The 18,792-nt window shown below is 34.8% G+C and overlaps 1 long non-coding RNA gene across 1 annotated transcript in view; it reads right to left on the bottom strand.

The window, feature by feature from the left end:
* The window catches only part of LOC141279069 (uncharacterized), a 384,583-nt gene extending 366,031 nt beyond the window's left edge, over positions 1 to 18,552 (bottom strand). Inside the window, exon 1 of the long non-coding RNA XR_012332821.1 lies at positions 18,519 to 18,552. This is a non-coding gene — a long non-coding RNA (uncharacterized lncRNA). The remainder of the gene's footprint in view (positions 1 to 18,518) is intronic.
* Positions 18,553 to 18,792: the final 240 nt, after the last annotated feature.

The following is an 18,792-nucleotide window of genomic DNA, read 5'->3' on the forward strand; positions in this document are numbered from 1 at the left end:
AAAACACCCTAAAGTTAGCAGAAGGAAAGAAATCATAAAGATCAGATCAGAAATAAATGAAAAAGAAATGAAGGAAACAGTGGCAAAAATCAATAAAACTAAAAGCTGGTTCTTTGAGGAAAATTTAAAAAATTGATAAACCATTAGGCAGATTCATTAAGAAAAAAAGGGAGAAGACTCAAATCAATAGATTTAGAAATGAAAATGAAGAAGTAACAACTGACACTGCAGAAATACAAAGGATCATGAGAGATTACTACAAGCAACTATATGCCAATAAAATGGACAACTGGAAGAAATGGACAAATTCTTAGAAAAGCACAACCTTCTGAGACTGAACCAGGAAGAAACAAAAAATATAAACACACCAATCACAAGCACTGAAATTGAGACTGGGATTAAAAATCTTCCAACAAACAAAAGACCAGGACCAGACGGCTTCAAAGGCGAATTCTATCAAACATTTAGAGAAGAGCTAACACCTATCCTTCTCAAACTCTTTCAAAATATAGCAGAGGGAGGAACACTCCCAAACTCATTATATGAGGCCACCATCACCCTGATACCAAAACCAGACAAAGATGTCACAAAGAAAAAAAACTATAGGCCAATATCACTCATGAACATAGATGCAAAATTCCTCAACAAAATACTTGCAAACAGAACCCAACAGCACATTAAAAGGATCATACACGATGATCAACTGGGGTTTACCCCAGGAATGCAAGGATTCTTCAATATACGCAAATCAGTCCATGTGATAAACCATATTAACAAACTAAAGGAGTAAAACCATATGATCATCTCAACAGATGAAGAAAAAGCTTTTGACAAAATTCAACACCCATTTATGATAAAAACCCTCCAGAAAGTAAGCATAGAGGGAATGTACCTCAGCATAATAAAGCCCATATATGACAAACCCACAGCAAACATCATTCTCAACGGTGAAAAACTGAAACCATTTCCTCTAAAATCAGGAACAGTAGAAGGATGCCCACTCTCACTACTATTATTTAACATAGTTTTGGAAGTTTTAGCAACAGCAATCAGAGAAGAAAAAGAAATAAATGGAATCCAAATAGGAAAAGAGGAAGTAAAGCTGTCACTGTTTGCAGATGCCATGATACTACACATAGAGAATCCAAAAGATGCTACCAGAAAACTACTAGAGCTAATCAATGAATTTGGTAAAGTAGCAGGATACAAAATTAATGCACAGAAATCTCTTGCATTCCTACACACTAATGATGAAAAATCTGAAAGAGAAATTAAGGAAACTCTCCCATTAACCATGGCAACAAAAAGAATAAAATACCTAGGAATAAACCTACCTAAGGAGACAAAAGATGTGTATGAAGAGAACTATAAGACACTGATGAAAGAAATTAAAGATAATACAAACAGACGGAGAGATATACCATGTTCTTGGATTGGAAAAATCAACACTGTGAAAATGACTATACTACCCAAAGCAATCTACAGCTTTAATGCAGTCCCTATCAAACTACCACTGGTATTTTCCACAGAATTAGAACAAAGAATTTCACAACCTGTATGGAACCGCAGAAGACCCGAAATAGCCAAAGCAATCTTAAGAAAAAGAGAGCTGGAGGAATCAGGCTCCCTGACTTCAGACTATACTACAAAGCAACAGTAATCAAGACAGTATGGTACTGGCACAATAACAGAAATATAGATCAATGGAACAGGATAGAAAGCCCAGAGATAAACCCATCCACCTATGGTCACCTTATTTTTGATAATGGAGGCAAGAATATACAAGGGAGAAAAGACAGCCTCTTCAATAAGTGGTGCTGGCAAAACTGGACAGCTAAGTGTAAAAGAATGAAATTAGAACACTCCCTAACACCTTACACAAAAATAAGCTCAAAATGGATTAAAGACCTAAATGTAAGGCCAGACACCATCAAACTCTTAGAGGAAAACATAGGCAGAACACTCTATGACATAAATCACAGCAGGATCCTTTTTGACCCACCTCCTAGAGAAATGGAAATAAAAACAAAAATAAAAACAAAAATAAAAACAAAAATAAACTTAAATGCTTTTGCATAGCAAAGGAAACTATAAACAAGACGAAAAGACAACCCTCAGAATGGGAGAAAATATTTGCAAGTGACAAAGGATTAATCTTCAAAATTTGCAAGTAGCTCATGCAGCTCCATATCAAAAAAAAACCAAACAACCCAATCCAATAATGGGCAGAAGACCTAAACAGACATTTCTCCAAAGAAGATATAAAGTTTGCCAACAAACACATGAAAGGATGCTCAACATTACTAATCATTACAGAAATGGAAATCATTACTACAATGATGTATTACCTCGCACCAGTCAGAATGGCCATCATCAAAAAGTCTACAAACAATAAATGCTGGAGAGGGTGTGGAGAAAAGGGAACCCTCTTGCACTGTTGGTGGGAATGTAAATTGATCATCCACTATGGAGAACCGTATGGAGTTTTCTTTAAAAACTAAAAATAGAACTACCATATGACCTGACAATCCCACCACTGGGCATATACCCTGATAAAGCCATAAAGAGTCATGGGGCTTCCCTGGTGGCTCAGTGGTTGAGAGTCCACCTGCTGATGCAGGGGGACACGTGTTCATGCCCCGGTACGGGAAGATCCCACATGCCTCGGAGCGGCTGGGCCCGTGAGACATGGCTGCTGAGCCTGCGCGTCCAGAGCCTGTGCTCCGCAACGGGAGAGGCCGCAACAGTGAGAGGCCCGTGTACCACAAAAAAAAAAAAAAAAAAGAGTCATGTACTACAATGTTCATTGCAGTTCTATTTACAATAGCCAGGACATGGAAGCAACCTAAGTGTCCATCATTGGATGAATGGAAATAGAAGATATGGCACATATAAACAATGGAATATTACTCAGCCATAAAGTGAAACAAAACTGAGTTATTTGTAGTGAGGTGGATGGACCTAGAGTCTGTCATACAGAGTGAAGTAAGTCAGAAAGAGAAAAATAAATACTGTATGCTAACACATATATATATATATATATGGAATCTAAAAAAGAAAAAAAAATGGTTCTGTAGAACCTGGGCCATGATAGGAATAAAGTTACAGACATAGAGAATGGACTTTTGGACACGTGGAGGGGGAAGGGTATGTTGGGACGAAGTGAGAGATCGGCATGGACATATATACACTACCAAATGTAAAATAGATAGCTAGTGGGAAGCAGCCACATAGCACAGGGAGATCAGCTCAGTGCTTTGTGACCACCTAGAAGAGTGGGATAGGGAGTGTGGGAGGGAGGGAGATGCAAGAGGGAGGAGATATGGGAACATATGTGTATGTATAACAGATTCACTTTGTTATAAAGCAGAAACTAACACACCACTGTAAAGCAATTATACTCCAATAAAGATGTTTAAAAAAAAAACAAAAAAACTTTAGGGCCAAATAAATCCCTGCCTACAATCTCCATCTGCATCCTTAGACCCAACCCTTTTCTAACACTATCAACAGATCATCACTACAACGTCTGAAAACTATTTTTAGCTGGAAAGAATCAGCAGACATCAAGAAAATAGCAAATACAGCCATGTACACAATTTTATATACTGATAAATCTGTAGATACAATTTCTCAAATTTTGGTCAAAGAATATGAAATTTTAAAAGTAACAAATATCACCAAATTGTCTTCCCAAAAGATTACAGCATTTTATTCTGACTGACAATGGACCACTTTTTCTTATGTCCCTCAGTATGTATGTCTTCAAATATTTTAAATTTTCTAATCTTACAGATAAAATAACGTTATCTCATTTTTGTTTTAATTTGCATTTCTCCGAGAACTACTGAGGTTGATCATGTTTTTATATATTTATTTCTCACATGCTTTTTCTCTTCTGCGAATTATTTATTTATATTTCTTTTCTATGTTTATATTGAAGCATATGCACCTTTAACAATAAATTTATATAACTTCTTTGTTTATTGAAGACATTAACCTTTTGCCATTTGGCTTTCTTTTGTCTACAGACTTTGTCAAGTCTTTGCTGTTTTTTTTTAAATAAGTAATCAAATAAGGACATCACTTGTATGTCTTCTGAGTGTACATTCTTAGGAAGATCTTCCCACTCTTAAAGTTCCAAAACGCTCTCATTACTTTTCTTTGACTATTTTATTTGTAGTCTTTACATCAAAATCCTTAATACATCAGTTTTCCATTTTTGTCTATGATGTGGGTAGGGGATAAATGTTGCAGTCACTTTACAACTGAGAATCTAGGACTTAGAGGTTATGTAAAGAGGGCATATAAAACAAAAGCAAAAACATAAAACGATTGATGGTGGGGGAAAAACCGCATTGAAGGATTTATTGTGTTTATCTTACTGTGCAAGGCAGTTTAATTTTTTTTCTTAAATTTAGTCAGCAGTTTTTCCAGGCCTAAAAACTTGCCTATGTGAGAGTTTGTAGCATTTATGTATAGCAAATACATGCATGTTCTACCTACAATTTATTTGCATATTAAATATCATATTCCACTGGTAAGAACTGGGAGAAATGTTTGAGGATGTGAGAAAGGTTAGAAAAGGTCAGGAGCATCATTGGTGGTAGCCTCTTCTCTCTCAGTCATTTGAAACATGTAATCATAAAACTGAATGCCATATAAACAAGAGCTCTCCTGAGCTTTAGTTTAACGAACATGAAGAAATGTTTGACAGCTTAAATAACAGAAAAAAATGTAATATGAACACCTTTACTAGATGTTAAAAAACCATTTTAAAAAAAAATCACTGCAGGGAAACATATAATAAAATGCTAATGTAAAATAGGCCCACTGAGGCATACAGCTATATTTAGTCTATTCAATTAATGAGGGATATATAGGGAGTAAAAAGAGCAAAATTACAAAAAAATTAATTGCTTACAATACCCAGTGGTAGCCAAGTAAAACATAGAAATATTCATTCAGAAAATGATTTTAAGACTTAGGAAAAAACTTCTTTCTCAATATATATGCTTGCAACAGAAAACCTCTTTATCTGGTTAGATAATTCATCACTAGATTCAAAGGATGAAAACAAAACAAAACTGTATTAGTTTTCCATTGCTGCATAACAAACTATCACAAACTTAATGGATTTAAACAACACACACTTATTACCTCACAGTTTCTGTGGGTCAAGAGACCAGGTAGAGCTTAAATGGGTCTTCCGCTTAAGGTTTACAAGCCTGCAATTAAGGTTCCTGTCATGGCTGGATTCTCATCAGAAGCTTGACTGGGGAGGAATCTGCTTTCAAACTTCCTCAGATTATTGGCAGAATTCATTTCCTTGCAGTTGTACAGCAAGTTGATTTTTCAAAACCAGCAACAGAGAGAAACTCCAGCAATATAGGCACCACAATCTTATGTAATCATCTATACATAATCAGTGCATGCTATTGGTTACAATCACAGGTGCCACACACACTCAAAGGGAGGTAATGAACAAAAGTATGAATACTAGGGGCTGGGATTATGGGGGCCAACTTAAAGTCTGATCACCACAAAAACAAAATTCATAGTATTTGAAATTCTCTTGGGTATGATTTGCAATGTTTATTTTTTTAAGTCTATATTTTTCTAAAAGCAAAAATAAATTGCTTTAATGGGTATTTCGCAGGTGATCCAGTGGTAAAGAATCCATCTTGCGATGCAGGGGACGCCAGTTCGATCTCTGGTAGGGGAACTGAGATCTCACATGCTGTGGGTCAACTAAGTCTGCGTGCTGCAACTACAGAGCCCACACGCCACAACTAGAAGAAGCCTCTGCATCGCAACGAAACATCCTGCGTGCTGCAACTAAGACCCAAAGCAGACAATAAACAAACAAACAAATAAATAAATATTTTTAAAAATAAAATAAATAAATTGCTTTAATGATTTCATAATACTTAAATCCATCACTAAAAAAGTCTTAAGGCAAACTCATAATTTATGTAACATAGCAGTCAATCAAATACAACCAACTACATGACATTATGGAGAAAACCATGAAAGTAGGAGCCAAATTTGAATTCTGGCTCAGTCACTTACTAAATATGTTTACTTGAGATATCTTCACGAACTTCTAGGGGCTCTGATGTCTTTATCTATAAAATGGAATGAATTTATACTTACCTAACATGGGTTTTTTGTCAGTTAGAGAAAATATTTTTAAGTACATTGAATAGGTCTGGTGCATAAGAGTTGTTCAGCAAAACACAAAAGTCAGTCGTATAATCACAGCACTTAAAGCCCACTGTGTATGTAACACATTTCATGACATTATGAGATATTTTTTAAGAGTTTAAGTAATATCCTCTATTTCTAAGGAAAATATAATTTATAAGGGGAAATGGGGCAGGTAAACTGACTCAGCGTGCACCAAAACGAGCAGTCAAAACGTATACATACAGACATATATTGGTACATGATAAATAATATGTTCATGTTCCTTTGAACACTTCATGTACATTAAACTTCAAGTTGTTTCTTTTGTTTTTGAGTCTCATTTCTTCCAATAGATACCAAGCAGCCTTGAGTGTATCTCTCAACTTAGAGTACTTGCAGTGACATTAACTATGGAGATTCCCAGACAGTAATCTCTGAAGATGGAACAGAGTCTACATTTTAAATAAGGCCTCTTATTTGGAGGACTGGATTTTTATGTAGAACAAATGTTTAAGAACCCCTGTCTTACTGTTAAACCAAAGGAATGAAAGTAGACGCTCGTCTTCAAGATCTAGGGAGTTAGGACATAAATATTGCTGATCCTGACTCTGATTCCACTTCTGATCACCGACTAATGATTCTGACACCCAACTTCAGAGTGTGTGTGAGTGGGTAGGGGGTGGGAGGTGGTTTCTCACACCAATTCTGACACTATCTACCTGGAAATACCACCAGATTCCACAGGTTAAGGCTCAGTCCCACAAAACTGCCCTCACACTCTCACTTCAGATGTCAATCACAAGTCGAGGTTGTCCCCTCTACTTCTGACCAATTAGCTATAGATCGGAGCTTCCAAATTGGGCGATTACTTTGCTAGAGTGACTCAGAGAACTCAGAAACATTTTACTTACCAGATTACTAGTTTATCATAAAAGGTTATAACTCAGGATCAGCCAGATGGAAGAGATGCATAGGGCAATATGGGGAATGAAAGAGGAGCTTCCATGCCCTCTTCAAGCACAGGCCACTCTCCCAGAATCTCCATGTGTGCACCAACCCAGAAGCTCTCCGAACCCTGTCTTCTTGGAGTTTTTACAGGGGCTTCGTTATGTAGGAATGATTCAGTAAATCATGCCCACTGGTAACTGAACTCAACCCAGTCCCTCTCCTCTCCCTGGAGGTATGGGGGTGACACTGAAAGTTCATACTCTCTGATCACATGGTTGGCTCTACTGGCAACCAGCCCCCATGCTTAGATTGGTTCCAAAATTCACCTAATTAACATAACAAAAGACACCTTTATCACTCTCCCCACTGGATATTTCAGTGATTTTAGAAGCTCTGTACCAGAAACAGGAACTAAGACCAAATAATACAATAAATAAATCACAATATGCTTACAGTGTTATAAATATGTAAGTCCCTTTTCATTGGCTCATTTCCCTCTTTCTGTTTTCAGGGGCATTTAAAATAAAATATCAATTAATATGCAGATATGTATGAGTGAAAACTAGGAAACATAACAAGTAAAATTAAGAGAACTAGAGCTGAAAGGGAACTTAAAATCATTTAGAGAAGATGGCTGGTTTCATTATGCTTCAAAGGGGGAAAGTGTTTGAATACTACTTAAAGAACGAAAGACTATAAGTAAAGGTTTATATGAAAGAAAATATAAGGTTGCAGATGAAGGTTGGGCAGACTGCAATGGATCTGTATTTAGAAAAATAATGAGTAATGACCTATAGGTTGTAGAATGGGTCCAGTAGATAAATAATGCTTTTGATAATGAAAGAGTTCTATTTTGAAAATTGTTTTGTTCCTAATGGCTTGAAAGACCACTTAGGCCTAGCCAAGTATTCATATACAATCTGATCCTAATGAAGTTGTTTGCAAGAGCAACATAAATATAATCCTTGAGACTAAAGGCCAACCTGAAAGGAATCAAAGTTTCTTATTGGATAGAAGCATTTTAGGAATCAGCTCATAGCTTTGAAGAGAGGGAACAAAGCTGCAGAGGAAGTTATTATAGCAATCTGGCACAAAAATATATAATGTATATAATAGGATGACCGAAAACAAAGATCTGTAATGTCATTGTTACATTTGTAGTAACAGATTACAAGGGTTAGGACGAAACTTGTGGCTGCCAAGACAGGAGACAATGGCTAGATCAGGGTGATATAATGAAGACAATAGCTACATCAATTCAGTTATTTGTAAAGGTCAAAAAATCCTACATTTTAGATAGTGAGGTCTGAAAATAAAAAGAATTGTATCATAATATGGTGTTCAAAAATGTTAAGGTTCACCAAAGAATTAGCACAGAGTTAACATGTAAAGGGAGTGTAAGCTTTAATAATTTATTCAACTTTTAAAATATTCTTTATTTGCATATTATTTACTCAACAAATACAAGTCACCTAATATAAGTCAGAGGAAAAACTGGAAACCACAGTCAAGCCAGCACAGCACTGATCTCTGAGCCAAAATGAAGCAGAAGTTTGAAAAGCTATTCTCATATTAATCCATTTGTATTTTCACACCTTCCTGTAATACCTTTTTTTTTCCTGTTTGTAAAATAAAATATAATTCTGACCAAAGTAGAGGTTGCAATTGAGTTCTAGAGATTGTCTTAGTCTTCTAATATCACTTTTCCGCAAAAGTCATATGTTTTGAAGATCAAGAAGATATGGGTATTTTTACTATGTTGGGTATCAGGGAATCTTCCGGGTAACAACAGTATAACCCAATGCCTTTACCTTGATTCTTAGTGCACATACTTTTTATTATACTAAATCAACCACTTACAGTCTTGAGTAAATGAAGTAATAGTAATTACTTTACTATCGATAATTACCATTATCGATTGCTAAGATTACTATGACTTAGAATTAGCTGACCCACCAGCATTACACAGAAATTATCAAGATGGCAATTACTAAAAGCAGTTTGATTCTTGATTAGTTGCTTGATAATACTTTGTAACAAAACAAAGAAAAATGAATTTGAATAAAACTCACACCACTTTTTGGCAACTACTAATGAATTCATTGTGCTCTTTGTATGTATTTGAATCCTGTTTTTTGACTACTCTCTATAAACATCAGGGGTAATAAGTTCTTACTTCTTTCTCAGCCTTATTTATGACAAGAAATGACCTTGTGTGGCAATTATTTCTTGTTACACTTGATTTTAAGGGTATGCAATTACAGGCTGCATGCTGATTCCCATAGAAGTGCATGGGATAAAGTGTTAGAATAAGCATATAATTTCAAATGTTTCCTTCTTTAAAAACTCTTCTATTTTTCATCCTCTTCATTAATTTTATTATGATGATATATACATGGTAAAAACTTATAAATATCATTGAAAATTTAGTAAATAGAAAATATTGTATTTTAATCTTGTCATATCTATAGACATATTCAATCAAATGCTGAGTAATGCTCAAATTAGAATTACCATTCAGCCAGTATATGACTATTGAAGTTGTTTTAGTTCCAATATAGTTCCATTAATTTAGTTCCAATGTATGTTTTTCATAAAATTTTCATATATTTTAGGAGTATACTGATATATTCTGACTTACTATATCAATCCTAAAAGTGTTTAAACCTTCAAAAAACAATTCTCCATTAATGAGAATATCACAAATATACCACTTAGATAAAAAATGATTATCATCAAATAGTAATGGTTTCTTCTTTTGCAGTTCCCAAGGCTTACATGAGACCTTGAGATGAGAATGCATGTCTACCATTTCCAGAGCTAGGTAGGCTGCTAATTAGCAGAGGCTTAGGAATTAAAAGCATAAATTAATTTTTATTTTAATTAAGTAAGTAAAGTTAATGTAAAAAAAACCTTGCCAGAGAAGGTCATAATAGGTTCGCTTGTGTAGACATTCCTGACAACATCCTGCTGAGAACAGAATCAGCCTCGAAAGAGTGTCAACCTAAATAAGATCATTCTGGGAAAATCACTGGGGTTTTCAGAGATGGACAAGAGTCAGATCAACACCACAGTAGGTATCTGTGCAAGCAAAAGAGATTTCAAAGGGAGACATTGCTTGGAAACATGCTCTAATACTGTCTACTTGATTAAACCATCTAGCACTTTCATTGTGCCTTAAGGCTTAAATATAATTGCATGCCGTTATTGAAACATCACAGTGGTATTTAATATTTGGAATGTTGTTCAAAAAGATTGCAACGGATAAGATCAGAAAAAAAGACTCTTGCATTCTCTTATGAAATGCTTTCTAATCGACGTCATTTTATAGCTAGATTTCATAATGTAAATAAAACTATTCCCCTAATGGGGTACCATATACAATTATAAATGTTTATGTATACTCATAGATATAACGGCTGCTTATTTTGGCTTTGCTTTGGTTATTCTCTATTTTATTTGGCATTATTGCCATAGAATCTTGGTCCTTTCTGTGTTCCCACTGTTCCATTCAACTTCACTGACAGTTATTTTTTCCCTTGAGAGCAATCACTGTTTACCATACCTGGCTACACCTTGTGTCTTCACTGATAAACAATGACTTAAACACCAATGTCAAGCAATGTCATTCAACACATCTGTTTCCTTAATGCAAATTGTGATGACAATCTGAACCCTCCTCTCTGATTTCTTGTTGCATAACTACAGCAGAAGCAAAGCAAGGGGACCTATCAGGAGCATATAAATGATGTGCCCCTACCACAACATCAGGGAACACAGAACATCTTTTAAAAGTTTCCTCATTATTGAGCTATTTAACTTGAGTAGTGACTAATTAATAATACTGTACTGCATATTTGAAAGTTGCTTAAAAAAGTGTCCCCAGGTAAAAACAATGTGGAGTTTTATTTTAAAAACAATAAAATACTATATTTTTATAATCTATAGATTCTAAGATTACGAAAAATATGAAATTTTCCATGTAAGTCACTTTTAATATCAAATATCTATTTGATTTTGATAAAGTCTAATGTTCTGATCTGCTTTTGGTGGTTGGAATTTGGAAAAGCAGCCCCTAAAATTCAACTGGGTATCAGGAAATGTGAATCTGAGGGTTTTTTTAACACATGGATAAATCACTTTAAAGTCCAAGAGTGAAGAACAAGATGAAATTGAAAACACAGAACAATTTTTCATAGCTTTCTCCAGCTTTCACCATTATTCTTCACCTCTTCCAGATTTAATTCCCTGTGTGAGGAAGTACAGTTGACAGAGTTTGGTAGCACACTGTACCTGAAATCATTCATTTCTTTGTGCCTGAGAAATTCTCTATGTTATAGGGTGTTTTGTTTTGGGTATTTACATTCAGTACTCAGCTGGGGCTGTTTGGGGGTACATATATAACAAGAAGAATCATTTTAAGCCGAAGTTCAAACTGGAGATTAGAATAATTTCCCAATTGAAAAATAGTCTCTGCTCTTTTTTTGTCACTGTTCTTATAACCATATAATGGTCAATGACCATATAAATGTGGGGTGTTTTCCTGATTGTCTTAAAAGTTTTCAAGCATTTTATTTGACTATTAGCCAACAATGTCATTTATGAGACAATGAATCTAGTCATAACATAGTCTTTAAGCCTAATGAGAGCATGATATTAATGTTTATCGGTATGTATTATTTGGGGCACAATGTCCTGCTTAATTATAGGGAAAATGTTTTGGATAGTTTCATTTTCCAATCATTTTTCAGCACTGTGCATGCCATTATCATTGAGCATTAACAATATATTAATGTTAAAGGGCATGGCCCCCATAGTCAGCATTCAGGTGAAAGCTAGGCCGCCAGAGCATTTTTAGTGCATGCAAGAGGAATACATCATGTCCTCAAACACCGTCTCAATAAGACTTCTGGCAATGAGGTGAGCACAAGAACAGCAACTTTCCAACTCGTTTTTTATGTCTTTTCTAAAGGAGGAATTCTTATCTTAAAAATCATCCACATGATCTCTCTTGATGTAGGTTAAAAAGGAAAGGGAAGAGTTTAGTAAAGATCAACTGAAAAGTGACCTTGTGTTTTTCTTCAAGTTTCAGATTTTCATGGTGAGCCCAAATTGATGGCAGTATTGTCCTGAAGTTAGTAGTTGCTAGGAAATGTCATGTATTTCACAGATAGATATACAGATGTATGCATTACAAGAAATCGCCAACAGGGCTCTCTAGTTCAAATGCACTGCTTTTATGCAACCTTATATTACTTTTACAGAGAAGTATTTCTATTCATTTATTCACTTTTGAAACAGCAAAAACAAATCGAGTAAAATCAAAGTCTTGTTCTGTACCTTTTTAAGGAGTTGTGACTGGAAAAGAGCCATCGCCCAACATTCCAAAATTCCTCTGTGTTTAACTCAAGGGACAGGGAATCCTGATACCTTCTGACAATCAGACAAAAACTGATACATGTTGCAATTTCCTCTGTGAGCCTGAAATGGTTTTTCTTGTATGCCACTTTATCAATTTATAAAGTGAATAGATCTAACACCAAAAGTAGGTTTTAATCTGGTGTCAGTTTTAAAGTATATGAGACCGTCATGTTTTAAAGAAAAAGCTTAGGGACAGTTTTATCTAAAATGGGGAGGAGGAGATCCTTCCAGTTTCCTATAGTCTTCTAGTCTCAATCTCTCTCTCTCTCCTTCTCTCTCTCCTCTCCCCCACATCACACACACACACACACACACACACACAATCTGTACATGTGTGTCTATCTGTCTCTGTCAATCTTCCTCAAGGCAGCTTCTTAGAGAATAATAATAAACATATTTTTAAAGTCTCTTCCTTCTATCTCAATCCATAAGGTCAGTGGGACTCTAGAGCATCTGTAACACTTATGCCATGTATTGGGAGGAAGGAAAACCGATTACTTTCTATGGAGTCAAAATAGTCATTCTAAGAACTGATCATAGTAAATACAAGGGGGAGGCTAACTTTAATACAGTCTAACAGTCTAGTCCCATGTGTTTTAATTAAATAGGTAGAAAAACAGATGAGGCAGATGTGTATGGGTAAATAGATCAACCATTCTTTTATATTTTATAACACTGTAATAACTAGATAATAAGTATATATATATAAGAATAAGCAATTAGAATCATCAGTCTATATAAGAATCAAGTAAGAATAACTTAGAACACTCCTTAGGTATTGACACTAAACCTTAAATAATTAAATCAACTAAAGGCAAAAGATCTGGGAGATTAGGGAAGTTGATTTTTAAAATATTGGAGCCATTGGAGCTAAACTTGAAATGGGAACAATATTTCCAGTTAAATATCCCTAACTAATTACAATAAATTTTATCGTACACAATCGATGATTATAAAACAATCAATGTAATAAAGTCTTAGAGATTATTAATTGCAGATCCCTTGGAAACATGAGGGTGTGAAGTGGTTAAATCTATAGCAACATCTGCTCTTAGGAACCAGACTGGTATTCTCCTAGGCCAGATATTATTTCATAATTTCAATCCCTTTTTCAGTTTATGCAAAATGGGCAAATAACCAAATTATTCTTTTTTGTTAATTAGCTTTCAAAATGGTTAAAGGACATCTCTTGTATATTATTCTTTCTGGAAAAGTGAAAGTGATTATATATTTTGTAGACTGACTTATAGAATGTGTGATCACCTAAGTAGTTTTTCTTTTTTTAATTGGCATATCAAAATCCAAGGGAAAAGGAGATAAAAAAAAATAAGCTATCTCTACTACATAACTCTGTCAGTTTTCTAAAAGGTCTGTAAAATTGACGTCATTGCTTTCCTTAAATGTGTGCGACAGTATGGCAGGTTGTAGAAAAGACTCCCTCATGGCATGGTTATTTTGCTACCAAGGTTATTTTTCCTCTGCTGGAGGTGGAGTAACCAGTCTGATAAAGCCAAAGGCTGTGCTATCATGGACTTTAGAACTCAGAGGACACCAAACACTGGCAAACATATTGCTTTGCTTTTTATTTACAATTTGCACTTCCCTTAGGACCTAAAAAGGTGTTTGGGGTGAGCAAATATAGACTGTAATAATAAACCAACTTGGCTATGAGATCTGTCTATTATGAATCTAATCTAATAGGGTCTTGAGTTGAGGCAAAAATACATGGCCCTTCCCACATTGCCCAATGAACTTTATCCTCAAATCAAGGTAACATAAAATTCCAGGTTTCCTTTCAATGGACATAATAAAAACAAGAATATAACTGAAATTCCGTTCTTAGAACATGTCCTAAAATTTCTGAACATATGTGTTGAGGATGATCTTCATATATTATTATTTATTTTATGGCTTTTAGTGATACAAAGACTTGCGGTGCCTAACTTCTATAAAACTGGACACTTTAAGAAACTGAGACATTTCATTTTTTTAAGCCACTAATGTCTTACTTAATGACTTGTTGCCTGAGCAACCTGATGTAATTTAACTTTCCAACATTTATACAATTATGAGTGAAATGTCCAAGCTAGCATAATTCAGGAGACATTAATTGAATTACATGACCATGTTCTGTAAAGTTTTCTAGAAATTTTCCTCTAACTTTCTTCCAATAATCTTGGCAGAGGGCCTTCCATGTTAAGAATATGGATTTAGGAAGATATACACGCCAGCTTCAATCAATGTCAATTCTCCATATGCTTGTAATTAACTTATGGGTAGGCAGTCATTTTGAAAGACTCACTTATCAACAAAAATAAAAGAATCCTTCTATCCCCAGGTAAGAAGCATGTTGAAAGATAGACTGTGATGTTTGTGCAGGTATATTTGCCAGTTGTCTGTAACTACCTTAAATGTGAGGTAGATGGATCTTCCTTGGAACATAGGTTCTCAGAGAATAACAGAATTTTACACAGTACTCGAACTGTGAAGCTACTGAATAAATGTAAATTGCTGGTGATTATAAAGATGGTAGAATAAGTGTGTTGACATTTTGAAAAGATTAGCTTCCAATTTGAAGTGGTACATAAGCAACTGCCTTGACACAGAAACAGGAATGTAGTTCCTGCTTAGGAATCTGCCATCAGAACTTTGTGGATTCACATAGACATTGGGAGTGAGGTATCTGAGTGACATCTCTTTGGAATGGCCTAACTGTAAAATGTGCCAGTGATGAGGGCTATTTATCCCGCCAGACAGTACAGCAGCATGCTGCTCCAGTATGTTTGCACCCAAGAAAAACATAATAGTTTTAGGATTATTTCTTTTTAATAGTCTGCCTTCACGAAATTGACCAGGTATTCCTTTAAATGGTTGGTTCCATTCATTTAATTTTAACTTCATTCAAAATATTTATTGAGTATCTATCACGGTTCAGACACTGCTCCTGGTGCTGGATATACAAGAGTTTGATTACAAATAGTGAGAATATTGGCCCAGATTCTACCATGGTGCCTGACAGAGCAGATGTTCAAAAGTATTAATTGAGTGAATGATATGAATTCAAGTTAAAATTTGATAACAAAAGGTTCTTGAAGACAATAGAGGGCAAACTGATCCTTTACTTCCCGTGCTGCTGTTCAATATAGAAAATATGGCAAAATCCTTTTACAAGCGGAAAAAGCACTTTAAATTCTTTAATCCAAATAGTATCATCATCCCTATTTTATTTTTCTCAAAATTTCATTTTGGATCCATATTTCCTTGCTTTTACTATACCATATCTTAACAGAAAATTATACTGACAAAAGAGTCTTAAGAAGTCATGTTTTCCACTTCTTGCAAACCTTTTACTTATTGAGTACATTTTAATTCAGTGAACTTCTAAAGACCTCTAAGACATATCATTATCCACTGTTTCACCTCTGACTCACTTCTGCCCACATCCAAAAGCTTAATTTTCTTTTCTTTTTAATAAACATCTGTGACTAAAAATGACAGATAAGTAGCAGACAAGAACTCACTCGGAGAAGTTTGAATTTTGCCTTTGCTACACAAAATAGAAATGAGATGCTGTACAACTTTTAATCCTTTTGAATTCCAAGAAAACAGTAAGAGGTAGGTGCAGGCCTTGTTTTTTGCCCCATTGATGTATGAAGCTCTAGATTAGGGGCTCTCAATGTGCAGTTCCCCAAACCATTAATATAAGCATGACCTGGCAACTTGATAGAAATCAATTTGGGGGAGCAGCAATCTGTATTTTAACAAATCCTCCTAGTGATTCTGATTCACTGAAAATTTTGATAATCACTGTTCTACATTTTTGCAGTTATCTGTCTCCCTGACCCTGCTGCATCATTTGTTCTTTTAGTTTAAGAAATTGTCACATATAAATGTTAAAAAGAGCCATTACCCTCAATTAATAATCTGTATTTAAAGGCATTTTTCAATCACTCAGCAAAAGTCTGGACACAAGGTCATTGGGAAGATTAGATTTGGTCTGTGCAGAACAAGTCCTGAGAAGGAGATTACTGAAGAGTCTGGAAGGGTGCTGTGTAGTTTCTGAAGCAAAGAAGCCCATTAGTGGATATCACTGAATCCAACAATAAAAAGTTATAAATCCTTAGTCAGGAGATTTCAAGTGCACAGTCAATCAGTGTGTAAAACACAGCTTCAGATTCGGAGTGTTTTTCTCATAATAATCCAGGGCCCTAACATGAGTTCAGAATGAACAAACACAACACAGGAAAAACCATTTCATTTCAGAAATTGAGAGTCACACATGACTGAAATTGATGAAAGTGCCCTGCTGGTTAATACAGGAATACAGAAGTCACAAATTCAGCCTCTCTTTTTCTGTGGAACATAAACCTCCAATGTTTGATGATAATTTTGAGAGAATTACACCCTGCTTTCCCCATCAATTCAGAGAACTGACAACAAGTATCTCAACAAAGAAACACCTGAATGCAAGACTGATACACCAAATTTCTAGTCTGTTTTCCAAAAATTTGTGTCAGCCTAGTGTGATATAGTAGCAATGCAGTATAGTGGTTAAGGACAGAGTCTGTAGCCAAGCTGACAGGCTTTGATTCCTGGTTCTACTACTCACTAGGTGTATGATCTTAGGTAATTATTTCCCCTCTTTGTCCCTCAGTTTCCTCAACTGAATTAAGACTTACTGCCTCTTACAGTTGCTACTTTGATTAAAAGAGTTAATGTTTGTATTTTAACAAATATTTTTAAAGATTTATAAAGGCTAGTATCTAGAACATCGTAGGAATTATGAAAATGTTCATTAACAAATAAATGTCCTGTTCATATTCTATTACAGGTTCAAGGCAATATGTGTGTGAGAAAATTCTTACAGTTAAAAATAAAACTATACATACAATTAAGATATGAGTTAGATATAAAATTTTACATACAGCATTGCTTTTATTGGTTAATCGTACTGACAATATTTTCCAGGTAGCTTCTGTTGAGACAACAGTAATTTGCTCAAAACATTATCTCCTTTGCAAAATGTTACACACTGACTATGAAAAGGGCAAAGAATGAAGGTGTACTTATATTAATTAACAACTAATAGAAGACAGGTCCAAGTGACTACTGTTCCATAGACATGAAAATGAATTTATTACTAGCAGGCCTTGGATTGCTGGCATATAGTACTACAGTGTCAATAGAAAAAAATTCGCATTAAATATATAAGTAATTGAATGAGGTATATTGTCTGTATAAATTTTTGAGGTTTATTCTTTCTGACTGCAATAACCGATTTTCATACTTAAGAATCACTAAATGAGAAAAATTTTGAAGGAAAGTGTATTTTTAGAAGCATCTAGAAAAACTTATATTTGATTACAATTTTTTTCAGTGCTCATACTGTCCAAAGGAAATATAAGAAATGTCATGATGTTGTTAAAGAAGTGGTGTAAGCACAGACTAGTATCAAGTGAAACCCAACCCATACCCACTCAAGGAAATGCGATTAATTTATTAATATTGAACAAGTTTACCATTCAACCTTCAAATTAACTTCCATTTCCCAATTAAAAGAAAATCCTGTTCAGCTTTACAAATTTTCCCATGTCCATTTTACTTACTTTATGTGTAACAGCCAGAACTAGTCTTCTTTCTGCACGAGAATCAACAACTTATAATGACACATCCTGTCAAGTAATTTGCTGATCCAGCTAGAGCAGCAATAGAAAAGTCATACCTTTTGTCTTTCTTGCTGATAATTTGGGTTCCTCCTTGAAAGACCATCATCAATCATGTCTATAGTGAGTCTCTAGTTATTCATTTGCTATAGTTAAAGCATCATCCTTATAAAATGGCCCTCTCCCTCTAGGGAGTCTAAAGCAGTATTATTGCCAGAAAAATCCAGAATCAAAAAAAAAAAATTTCCACTAAAGTAATACTGATGACAAAGAGAGAAAAGAATGCTTTCTACTCACTGTGAGCTCCTCTCTTGGTCTCTGAATCTTCTTTCTCCTACTTTGTTTCTGAAAAATAAAAAACATTAAAATCTTAAAATGAAGAAAACATAGTTGAAAAAAATATTTTACATGATATGCATATGCAGACTATTTTATTATAAATATGAAATGATTAAACAGTAAAACTTAGTGTTGCTGAAACACAAGGAGTACAAAGACAGCCAGGGTTCTCCAACATGAGAGAATTAACTTTAAGAACAGGTACTGGCTAAAAGTTACCCTTTCTGTCCAA

This window comes from Tursiops truncatus, chromosome 7 (genome assembly GCF_011762595.2).
Source record: "Tursiops truncatus isolate mTurTru1 chromosome 7, mTurTru1.mat.Y, whole genome shotgun sequence".
Lineage (NCBI taxonomy): Eukaryota > Metazoa > Chordata > Mammalia > Artiodactyla > Delphinidae > Tursiops > Tursiops truncatus.